Source organism: Sus scrofa, chromosome 7 (assembly GCF_054392235.1).
Source record: "Sus scrofa isolate SSC_HxYL_T2T_F1_AM1 chromosome 7, Sscrofa_HxYL_maternal_Yorkshire_Landrace_v2.0, whole genome shotgun sequence".
In the NCBI taxonomy this organism is placed as follows: domain Eukaryota; kingdom Metazoa; phylum Chordata; class Mammalia; order Artiodactyla; family Suidae; genus Sus; species Sus scrofa.
Genome location: NC_139389.1, coordinates 2,176,800 through 2,188,738, shown reverse-complemented (window position 1 = coordinate 2,188,738; position 11,939 = coordinate 2,176,800). Strand labels below are relative to the sequence as shown.

Genomic DNA, 11,939 nt, shown 5'->3' with positions numbered 1-11,939 from the left:
GGGATGGGCCAGATCTCCTGGGAACTGACGGGAGAGGCTGATGGCGAGCGGACCCGCAGGAGAGGGTGGACCCCGAGGCCTGACCTGAGGGATTGACCGCTCCTTGGTGGTCCCTGGGACCCCAGCGGGACGTCCCAGGCCTCCTGGTGCATCAGAACCGGGGAACTCGGGAAGGGTCTTCACGGCCCCACCTACAGACCCAGGTGAGCTGCCTGGGCCCCGCCTCCCCGGTGCTCCCACCCCTGCCTTCCCACGGTCACAGTCATGGGGCCACGTCTCAGCAGCAGGTGCGCTTGTTGAAAAAGCAGCCCTAATCACGAGAACTGCAACCAGCAGCTTAAATGGTGGGAAAGTATTTGCGGACAGACGCGTCTTTTGTTCTCTGAGTAACAACAGAATGAGGTCATTTTGGGGCTTGGTAAGATCTTACCCGAAAGTCTAGGGTGCTGAGCTGAGGCCATGGTGTTCGGTCCCTTCTCAGACACCGTGCTCGGAGTCGTGTTCCAGGGAGACCAGCTCCAGCCTGTGCAACATCCCCCCCAACCCCCAACGTCAGGGGCCAGCAGAGAGGCTTCCTGCCGCTCGCCCAGTGCTTCGGCCGAACGCAGGTGTCTGGAGGGGGGCAAAGCCCCCTCCCTCTGACCGTGAGCCCCTTCCTGCTCATCGGGGATCCCAGGTCTAGTGCCAGGCCCCGCACACGGGTGTGAGATGATGAGGCAAAAGCCCCAGGAGGGCAGGGTCTGGTCGGGCGCCTGGCACAGAGGAGCTTGGGCATTATGATGGAGGCACATCAGGGCATCAAGGACACAGACTGATGCGGCTTTAGCAGAAGGAGGAATGGGGCTGGTGAGAGGTGGTGGCGGTGGGGGGAAGGGGGGTGAGGAGGGGTGGGAGTGGGGAGCGGGGAGAACAGGGAGCGTGAGGGGGAAGGGGAGGGCGGCAGGTGGTGGCCGTGGGAGGTAGAGGCATCTTTGAAGTTGACCTTCACTGCCCCCTGGAGACGGATGGGCAGCAGGCCCTGCGCCACCGAGGCCTGAGAGCCGGAATCCAAGCTGCCTTTCTGCAGAGGGTGTTTCTCCAGAAGACCCCAGAAGTGTTCTGTCCGCAGCCGCTGTCTCACGCGTTTCAGCTCCTTCACCGGGTTCTGCCCAGTGCGCCCAGCCTTGCCCTCAGGTGCCCCTGAGAAGCTGCCTTTTCCCTGACAAGGAGGCCCAGGTCCTTTGTGTCACTGGCAGCCACCTGGGGCTGGGACCGCACATCCTGAATAGCTCTAAAATAGCACGGCTGATATTTAGGAAATTGCTTAGTAACCTGATGTTTACTCTGCTCAGCTGCCTAAGTCGAAACCTATTCCTGTCAGTCAATCAGCTGTGGGATACCTGCTGGGAGTTTGGGGCAAAAGAAACACAAAGTGGTTCATGCCAGGAGCAGCTTGCTCTCAGCTGGGGAGGCCTGAGGGAGGGCGCTGGTGCACAAGGCCCATTGGCGATGCTGACCACGACAGCAGCGGGGGCAGGGAGGGGACTGGGGCAGGCGTAGGCGGATGGAGCCCAGAAAGGGGACACAGGTGTGTGGGTTCTGGTCACAGGAGCCTGAGGGGGAGGGCCTGGGTGAGGGCAGGTGCCCGGGGAGCTGGCCTCCAGGGCTGACAGCCACTGTGGGGCCACTCCATCAGCCGTGGAAAAGCAGGGCACTCAGAGATGAACCTGCTCAGCAGGCGGACCGGAATCCAGACCAGAGGCTGCAGGGCGGGCATGGGTGGCACGCGCCCAGCTGGCGCAGCAGGACGGGGGCCAAGGGATGGGACAGCTCCCAGGTGAGGGCAACAGGATGTGGTAACAGGTTGGAGGCAGAGGGCCAAGAAATGAGAGACTTTCAGAGCCAGAGGTAAGAGAGGTAAAAAGTTTAGGGCAAGTTTTAGTGGCATGAGAACTAGCTGGAAAGCTTCCTTTTTTCGTTTTTTAAAATATTTTTATTATTTTTAAAATTTGCGAAATAGACATGAAATTTACCATTTTAACTTTTTTTTGTTTTTGTTTTTGTCTTTGGCTGTGCCCATGGCATGTGGAAGTTCCCGAGCCAAGGATCAAACCCACACCACTGCAGCAACCTGAACCACAGCAGTGACAATGCTGGATCCTTAATCTGCTGCACCCCCATGGGACGCCCCATTTTAACCATTTTTAAGTGCTCCGTGCAATGCAGTGCATTCACAGGAAAATTCACAATGTTGTGTGACGGTCACCACCATCCGTCTCCCAAGCCAAGACTCTGTCCCCATGAAACATGAATCCTCCTTCCTACGCCCTCAGTCCCCAGTGCCCCCCCATTCTGCTTTCCATCTCTGTGAATCCGATGACCAGGGAGCTCACATAAGTGGGATCACCCCATGTTTGTCCTTCTGTGTCTGCTTATTTCCCTGGGCACCATGTCCTCAAGGTCCCTCCCTGTTGTGGCAGGTGGCAGGATCTCCTTCCTTTTGAGGGCTGAGTAATATTCCATTTGCGTAAAAGGACCGCATTTTCTTATCCACCCTCCATCCATCAATGGCTGTTTGGGTGGTTCCCCTCTGGGCTGTGGTGAATGAGGCTGCCACCACTCAACCACTCCTAACACATCAGTTTGTTCTCCGATTCAGCCCGTGCCTGTCCGTGTGTCCGAGGCTCTCTGGGTGGGAGGCTGGGATGAGCACCCGACCAGCTGCTGCTCTCATCCGGGCCCCTCCTCCCCCAGAAGACATTCAACCATGATGGGTCTCAGCACTGTCGTGGGGCAGGGGAGGGGGGACGCAGGACCTTTCTCTGGGTTGTCCCGAGGGTTGAACCACCCACGAGCGTGGAGGCATTTTAAGGTCCTGAACACCTAAGGAGCTCCCGGTCACAGGTTTCCGGGCCCCTCGTGGTCTAACCATCTGTCCCCAACTGTGCTGACCTGCGGGTAAGCACAGAGGGGTGGCTTCTCTCTCCGGGGCCCTTTTTTTTAGAACAGAGACCAAGGATGGCAGATGCTGGGTTACAAAGGAGTTTCAGCTGCCTCCAGCCTCTGCCTGACAGGCACCTGATAGGAGCCTCCCCAGGGCATCGGGGGAAAGTCCAGACCTAGCCCAGACCATCTGGGACACGGTGGCCAGTCACCAGGCTGTCGTTTTTTAATTGTCTAGGCGCTCAGGGACCCTCTTATCACCTCCGACATGGGGATTTGTTGCCCAAACATACGGAATCGTGATGTCAGTAGGTGGTGAGCACCGTTTAATGGTTAAACCAAAAGCAACCACGCTATCCATCCTCAGTGCACTGCAGAAATGAGCAGAGGGCTGCCCACTGAGCATCCGATGAGTGCATTCCCGCCTGCACGCCTGAGGCACCGCCAGACCGGCACGCCTCCAGCGTGGCACCTGAATTACAAAACCGATAGCACAGGAGACCGCCACTCACCACCTCACCCAGACAGTCGTCAGGATAATTAAACCAAGGCCCAGCTACAAGCAGACTTACGTGTGTCCAGTGCATGTCACTTCTGTCCCTGTGTAGCATCCCAATGGCGTCGTTCTAATGTCTCTCTCACCTGCGGCCCGAGAGCCCTCATCAGTCTGCATTGCCAAAGCCTGGTGCACCGTCTGGACCCTGGGAGAGCCAGGAGAGTGTTGTCAAGCTCCCAGGGCAGGAGGTGCCAGAGACGGCTGCCTCTTCTGTCCCTTCCTCCCGGGTCTCATCACCTAAGGGTACCGGAAGGCGGCACCGCTTGATTTATTTTGGTCTCTGTGTCTGCAAACGCATACATTAGCTGGCTTTTTTTAAAGTGGCTATTCCAAAGGCCGGAATTAGATGCTGGTTCGGATGCTGGCAGAGCTAATTGTGGGATTAGAAAAATGCCCTTATCCCCAACAGGAATTGTGATGCTTCCTATTTTTTAATGTAAAACAGGCATCAAACATAATTCACAGTCATTGTTGATGCCCTGGTACATTTCAGAGACCCATTTAAGATAAGCGAGTCTCAAATGCCTGATGAGTCTGGTTTGAAAACCTCTGTGGAATGAATGCGCTGTAATGTATTCAGAGCGTTTGAAATCCAGGCCCTGCTTTGCTATTTGTTTTCATTTTTGCCATCATGCACAGAGGTGCACGTTCACGTAACTAGGGCATCCGCCACAGGATATGCTCTTCCTGGCCATTAATTCCAATGCTCGTTTTCTAGCTCGACTCAGAAGAGCAGAGAGGTTGCAGGACAAGCCCCCGAAATGTCTATTGTGAGCCACGTGCAGTGTGGTGGGCAGAGGCCAAGGGGCGTGGCAGGGTGTGTGTGCAAAGGAGCGTGACAGAGATGCGTGTGCTCAGCATCAGATAACGGTCCACAGACACTGAGGAGAGACATTGAAATCGGCAGACATAACAGAGAAGTGCTTTTTAAAAAATAGATACACACGGCCGAAACTCAAATCAAGTGAGAAAGTTTGATTGAAAAATCTGTGTGTTAAAATGTCATTCTCGGTGTTCCTGCTGTAGCTCAGCAGGTTAAGAACCTGACATAGTGTCTGTGGGACGACGGTTTGATCCCTCAGCGGGTCAAGGATCTGGCGTTGCTGAAAAGCACGGCGTAGGTCGCAGATGCCGCTCAGATCGGGGGTGGTCGTGTTTGTGGTGTAGCCCGGCAGCCACAGCTCCGATTTGACCCCTAGCCCAGGAACTTCTATACGCCACAGATGCGGCCCTAAAGAGAAAACAAACAGAAAAAAAGAGTCATTCTCCCACTTCTAGTTGAGTGGTTCCTGATGGGTTTCTCCAGCATTCTCTACGCATATGTGAATGTATTTAATTTTCCCCCAATTAGGAGGAACGCTAACTGCGGGTTCCACTCCGGATGTCTTACAACCCGCCCTAGGCGTTTGTGTAACCCTCAGATAATTCGAAGAGGTAAATATTGTCATCATCCCATTTTACAGATGCAGAAACTGAGGCAGGCACACACTGAGTTAAGGTGCCCAAGCGAGTGCAGAGGCAGATTTGAACCTGGCAGGGCTGGGGCGCACACACCCCACCCTTGCCCCTCAGCCAGAGAGAAGCCTCCACAGAACTTCTGTTCTCCCAAAGGCAAGAAGCTATTTCAAAACTGAATAAACCACTGCTCCCCAGGTCCTAGAAGAGAGGCCAGGAGGTCCCTGGAACACGCAGAACAGGTGGCAGAAGGGCCCTGGGGCCATCCGTGCTGTGGTGGCAAGGAAGCCCGGGCTGCTCTGAGGCAGGTCCAGGGTCTGGAAGAAAAACCAGTTCAACACGCTGGTCCCGTCGTCTCGGCCGAGACAGATCCGAGACGGCCAGAGCATCAGGGCCTTGTCGCCCGGCACCCGTGCGGCCTCTCGTGCCGCAGGTGCAGAGTGAACGGATGCCCTGGGAGAGATGGGACCGCTCACCGATCTGGTCAAAGAACCACTGACGCCCACTGTGGACCAGGTGCTGGGCTAGAACGCTGTGGAGACGGGGAAGGGAGTAAACAGGACACATGTCTGCCGCCAGGAGTCTCCCCTTTCGAGAACACAGGCAGGCAGATGCACTGCACACGACAAGTGACAACGGTCACTGCAGGGGCCCCCGAGCCCGGTCCCTGTGACTCCAGGGAGTTGCAGATAAAGGTGGGAAACAAGCCCCACCTGGTTGATTCATCGGAACAGAAGGCGTGGGTGGGGTCAGGGGAACAAGTGGGCCGCGATGGAAACAGACGTGCTTGGTCTTTGTCTTGGTTCCTGGCAGAGAGCTCCCAGGATCCTCTGCGTCTCCTGCGTCACAGGAGTGCCTTCTGCTCTTTGTAATGAGCCCCCTTGACCACGCCTGCGTGATGCCAGCAAGGCGACCCCGGGTCCCTAGAAAGCTCTGGCGTGGCTGGTGCACAGAGCAGTCCCCAATGGTTAGAGGGCGGAGGCCTCAGCCCCATGCTCTGACCTCCTGATGACCTTGCCCCATGTCCCCTGAACCCAAATCTCCATGTCATCCACTGAGCCACGACAGGAACTCCTCCCCTGTCTCTCGAAGAGTGTTGTTTACTTCTCATTGTCCCCTTGCCTGGAGTCCTGCTAAGCAGGTTCCTGAAAGACAGGGGACCTAAATGAAACTGCACGGGATTGACTGTGTCACCAGGTACTTAGTTCTGGACCCAAATTCCCCAGATCGAACCTTGAAATGTCTTCCTAGAGTTTCCTCATAAATAGAGGCTCTGTAGGCAAAGGCAGTTACCCACATGTGATGGCAAATACCAAGAGAAGGGGCAGGTGCCTGAGGACCAGAGACGTTTCCGAACGTGGGTTCCCAGCGGCTCCAGTGCATTCTTGGGGCAGGGGGCGGTGATGCAGATGAAACCTGCACACAAAGGGCACAGAGAAACTTGACCCAGACTGATGGTTTTCCACCAACCAGACCCCAGGCCCCAGACCCAGCAGAGGGTCTTAGCGACCAGGAAATATTCGTCCCCTGAGGCCTGAGGCCACGGACTGTCCCTGCATCCCTGAGATTCTGAGAGATGAGTATCCATCAGAGACGCCAGCAGCGGACTTAAGACCAGGACGCCAGGAGGAAGTCAGGAGACAAAGCGGACAGCACCCAGCCTGGCCTTTATTTCTCCAGAGAAGAACTTACCGGTCCTTTCGAGAAACAGGTCAGGGAGCACACATCCCGCAGTCACTACTGGTCAGAAACAGCGTTGTAAAAATAGCTGAGAAATGGTTAGGAAACTGCAGCTCGTTCACCCACAAGGTTGCACTGCCTCTTCTCAACTGATTCCTGCTGAACTAAAGTGCACATCTTCGAGATAGAAACACGAAAGAAACAGCACACACAACAATAGAACAAGATTGACCAGCTGGACCGCATTAAAGTTTAATGCTTCCTTGTAAAAGGCTCTGTAAACGGAGTTAAAGCCAGTCCCAGCAACAAAAGCCACCCCAGACTGGGAGGAAGTGCCAGGCTGGCAGGGGACAGCGTGAGACCTCGGGAGCCCCTAACTCCCCCAAAACCACTGTTTCTCAGAACGAACCACCTAAACCTTCACCAAGAGGGAAATGGATGAAGAAACTTAACACATTCTCAGGAAAGGCGCTGAAGCAGGACACAAGAAAATTGAGTAAAAATGCAAATTGCAGAAAACCACACGAAAGTGGTATTGATTTAAAAGACCCAAATCCCCACCACATATCGGTCACTTACAGCAACACGTGTGAAAACACAGAGCCATGGAAGGAGGAGACGGCCGGGCTGAGAAGCGGGATTCTGCTGGGCAGGGAGAGGGCAGGGCAGGGCTGGCGGTCAGAGCGAACTTGAAAAACCACCACCAGAGCCCCCCACATGCCTAAAAGCTGGGTGGCCTGTGCCGACGTTATCTTCTGTACTTTTCTGAAGGTTCGAAACATTTCAGAGAGAGGGAGACCCTTCCAGGGGTCGGGATCGGGGCCACCCTTTGCTGCTCAGAGGGGCCGGCCACCCGCAGCTCAGAACTGCGGGTCCTCAGGCCCTGCCCAGCGAGGAAGGTTTCGGATCTGCGCTTTAAGGATCCCTGGGTGATTCCAACGTGGAGGTTCCCACTGCCTCTCCCTGCTGCCCTGCCCGTCTCGCCCTCACGCCTCGAGTTCTGTGAGGGTCGCCTTGTTAGGTCAGGGCTTCCGTGGATGCTCTACTCCTGCTCTTCTCACACCCTCCGGCCCCACTGCCGGCGGCCGCGGGACTGCGACTTGGCCTCCGTGCCCGCCATCCATGGCCCGCGGCGTCAGGGTCAAGGAAGGGTCTACGATGGGACAGAACGCACCTTTTTCGATGCCACTCAGGCCATCGTCCACCCTCACACTCTTCATCCAGGGAGGGGACGCCCGGCTCTGGAGCAGGTTCATGCATGGAATTTTCCTCCGTCTTCGAAAGCTGTAAATCTAAAGGAAGCCGGTTGACTTTAAACCTGTCCCCATTGGAGTTCCCGTCGTGGCGCGGTGGTTAACGAATCCGACTAGGAACCATGAGGTTGTGGGTTCGATCCCTGGCCTTGCTCTGTGGGTTGAGGATCTGGCGTTGCTGTGGCTGTGGTGTAGGCCGGCGGCTGCAGCTCTGATTGGACCCCTAGCCTGGGAACCTCCATATGCTGTGGGTGCGGCCCTAGAAAAGATAAAAAAATAAAAAATAAACGTGTCCCCATTTATTGCAAAGTGTAGGTTTAACACTTCGCAGCTACGTGCTGCTTCTTAGGGCGCCTCTCAGTCACTTGAGGTGAAAAATCTCCGTTTGAGGACCCATCTTCCCAGACGTCTTGGCCCCTCCGATGGCCTGAGGGAAGAGGCGACCTCCTCCGCAGCTGAAGGCTCATCGCGGGCGCATAATTCAGGCCCACGGGCCCCAGGTGAAGGGCTGCTGCTCTAGGTCGACTCGGCCGCAAACGCCGCCTGGACTTTCCCCCGCGTCCTGGGAACGAGGCGGGTCCGTGGACAGCCCTCCCTTCACGGGCCCCTTTCCCAGCAACCCCATTTCTCGTGCTACAGAACCAGTCCCAGCAACACCTGAAAATCGTGACCCCCTGAAAAGCTCTCACCATCGCTGGCTGACAGAGTGATGCTTTGAAGTGTGAGTGCGTTCCACGGGCTCCCCTCCACACCCCCACTGGTCTAGGAGACAGGAGGCGGCCGTGGGAACCAGCCCTTACTGGACGGAGGCAGCTACGGGGACCAAACAGTATTTTATCAAGTGGCTTTCATTTTCTTTAGAAGAAAGGCCTTGGAAACAGTCCGCAAAGCAGGGGAAATACTGTTTGCAGCAGCGTCTAACACCCACGTGGTTTGTGGGTGATAAGCAGGGACCTGGGAAGGAACAAGGAGGGAGGGGAAGCAGGCGAGGAGCCTGCATCCAAGGCCTCACCGCCCCCAGACGGGGTTCCCTCGCCGCAAAGACAGCCCGCACCCACCCCTCTGAGCGGCGGGTCCCTCCAGGAGAAACACCTGCTGCCAGCAGGGTCATTCTTCCTGCCATTCAGTCACCGTACCTGTGAGTGTTCGGTCGATGACAATAATGTCATGAGGATTTGCCCCTTACCTGTGTCAGTCTATGTTTTAACTATGTTGCCAGAAAGAAGGAGGAGCTTCATACTCCAATCAGGCCACAGCCCCCGACACGGCCACACAGCCCCTGACGTCCACACAGCCCCCCCCAGGCCACACAGCCCCAGACAACCACCCACAGAAACCAGCCCCATGTGGCTGCAAACTGGTGCCGAGCCTCAGAGCCTGGGCTGTTTGTTGCCTCATTAGTGTCTCGATGTTTGTGAAATGACTCTGTGACCAGAAGCCAGCCCCTCCGGGGCACTGAACAAGTCCTGAGTCTTGAGAAAGGCTTAGACGTTTCCAGCAGAGTGAGGTTCATAGGAGGGGCCAGCGTTTCCAGGAGAGCTGGAACATCCACACAGGAGAGAAAGTGAAACTCTGGATGAGTTGCATTTTTATTTGGGGTTTTAATTTACCTTCAATTTTTTGCATTTTTTTTTTTTACAGCTGCACCTGCGGTACATGTAAGTTCCCAGGCTAGGGGTCAAATCAGAGCTGCCACTGCCGGCCTACACCACAGCCACAGCAACGGGGGATCTGAGCTGCATCTGTGGCCTACACCACAGCTTGCAGTGGATGCTTAACCCACTGAGCAAGGCCAGGGATCGAGCCCACATCCTCACGGAGACAACACAGAGTCCTTAACCTGCTGAGCCACCACGGGAACTCCTGCACTGATGTTTTTTCAAAGAAGCCAACTTCACCAGAATAATCAAGGGAGGGGTGGTGAAAGCTGCCTCATGGCTAGTTGGCTAAATGAGTTGGTGCCATCTGGAGAGTCACGGGGGCCCTTGGGGGCAGCTGTTTGGCCTGGTTTTATTCATCCCTTCATTCCCCATTGATTAAGCCCCTACTAGGTTCAAAATATGAAGGTACACAGTGGAATCTTCAGAGAGCTTCGGGTTTCAGGGAGCAGCTCCAAGAGAACTTACCTGATGACACGCAATCGATTTGTTTCCAGAGACGAGGCTGGCGGGCAGTCAGGGAAAGTGCCCTATTGATTGTGTGTCGGTGGTTTTACCATCGACCCTAGTTGTTTGGCACCAGCGCACTTTCCCGGGAGCGGCACTGAGCTGTGTTAACTGGGAATCAGAGCTCAGCTCCAGGCCGGGTCGGCCTCCCATGAGAGCTTCAGCTCAGGTCGAAGAAGTCACTTCCCTGGCTTCCTCGTGCACCCGGAAGGGGAGGAGTTAGTGATTCTTTTTTTTTTTTTTTTTTTTTTTTTGGCTTTTTTGGCTTTTTTGGCTTTTTAGGGCCACACCGTAGCATATGGAGGCTCCCAGGCTAGGGGTTGAATCGGAGCTATAGCTGCCGGCCTACACCACAGCCACAGCCAGATCCGAGCCACGTCTGTGACCTACACCACAGCTCAAGGCAATGCTGGATCCTTAACCCACTGAGTGAGGCCAGGGATGGAACCCGCACCCTCATGGATCCTGGTCGGATTCGTTTTTGCTGCGCCACCACGGGAACTCCGAGAAGTTATTGATTCTTCGTTGTCTTGGGAGAACACCAGCCGTGGCGCACAGCCACACACACAGACAAACTTGCCCTGGACGAGCTACGTCTTCCCTCTCCCGTTTCCAGAAGCTGCCCTGACCCCAAAGCAGCTCTGAAAGCCCCCGAAAGCACGTTCCTCCTCGTCTGCCTGGGGCAGAGGGACCAGCGAGCACTCTTTGCAAAGCTTCCTAGCGGCCTTAATTCGTGCGTTCGTACTTGGGTTTAATGCAAAACAGTTTCTAGCAACAGAGCACCTCAAACAGTGAGGTCCAGCTGCAGTGTAGTCACTGCTGGACGGGACGGAGGAACAGCGTTGAGTCCGGATCCCGTGGGGCTTGGAGACTAGAAGGGGGAGGGGAGCCAGGAGCCATCGTCCCTCCCGACCTGACCCCAGCAGGTGGGTCTGCAGCTCCTCGTGCTCCCCTTCAGCTGTGGGCAAAGGTGCTTTGATGGGGAAGCAGCAGGACGTCACCCCGAGGTCGCCTTCGCTGGGGGACCCACAGGCTTTCTCCTTTGAACGGGAAGAAGCTCACGATCGGAGCAGAGAGACCCCAGGGAACAGGACACTTTTGACTCTGGAGTCCTTTCATCCCGCCACTTAGGAAGCGAGGACCCACGAGAGGGGTGATTTAAATTCTGCCCCAGGTCCTCCCGGGGTTTGGACGCGGCGCCACCCTCGTTAGGTGAAAACGCGAGGGATAAATGCTCGGGCGGGACCACGAGGGAAGACGGGACGCTCCTCAGCGGCTCGGCCTGGCCTGTCACTGTCACCGTCCCCAGGAGGAGGCCTCGGCTCTGCGAAAGTCCCCTGTGCCGAAGGGCATCACAGCCGCAGAGTCGCCCCCCCCCCCAACGCCTTCACCGCCAACCGCCTTTCAAGCCTCCCGTGACACTTCCCAGTGTCATCGCTGAACTTGGTGGCAATGGACGTTGGGCCACTTAAAGTCGAGAGTGTAGGAACATTTCCTGGAGTTCCCGTCGTGGCACAGTGGCTAACGAATCCGACTAGGAACCATGAGGTTGTGGGTTCGATCCCTGGCCTTGCTCAGTGGGTTCAGGATCCGGCTTGCTCCGACTGTGGTGTGGGCCGGCAGCTGTAGCTCCGATTAGAGCCCCAGCCTGGGAACCTCCATATGCTGCGGGAGCAGCCCTAGAAAAGGCAAAAAGACAATACATAAAAACGTAAAAAGAATCAATAAATAATAAAAAAAAGAGAGAACATTTCCTCACAACTGAGACGATTCAAGGAACGCTCTGCAGACGCCAAAGGCGATGTCAGGAAAGGAGGCCGACAGGCTTGAACGACAGCAGCGCTCGCCTCACGGCCCTTTGTCCTCTGTGGGAAGAGGAGAGATGCAGACACACCCGTTCTCCCGGTT

The 11,939-nt window shown here is 55.8% G+C and overlaps 1 long non-coding RNA gene across 4 annotated transcripts; it reads right to left on the bottom strand.

The window, feature by feature from the left end:
- Window positions 1-1,949: 1,949 nt before the first annotated feature.
- On the bottom strand, window positions 1,950-10,210 carry LOC110261763 (uncharacterized). 4 transcript variants are annotated; one of them, XR_014809517.1, is made up of 7 exons: window positions 8,556-8,754; window positions 7,788-7,905; window positions 7,193-7,255; window positions 6,626-6,777; window positions 6,231-6,349; window positions 3,495-3,623; window positions 1,950-3,394 (listed from the first exon to the last, which is right to left on the bottom strand). It is a non-coding gene; the product is annotated as an uncharacterized LOC110261763 (long non-coding RNA). The 4 variants fall into 4 exon arrangements; XR_014809518.1 differs by lacking the exon at window positions 8,556-8,754 and adding an exon at window positions 9,993-10,210 and having other exon boundaries at window positions 3,226-3,394; window positions 6,227-6,349; XR_014809516.1 differs by lacking the exon at window positions 8,556-8,754 and adding an exon at window positions 9,993-10,208 and having other exon boundaries at window positions 3,226-3,394; window positions 4,522-6,349.
- Window positions 10,211-11,939: the final 1,729 nt, after the last annotated feature.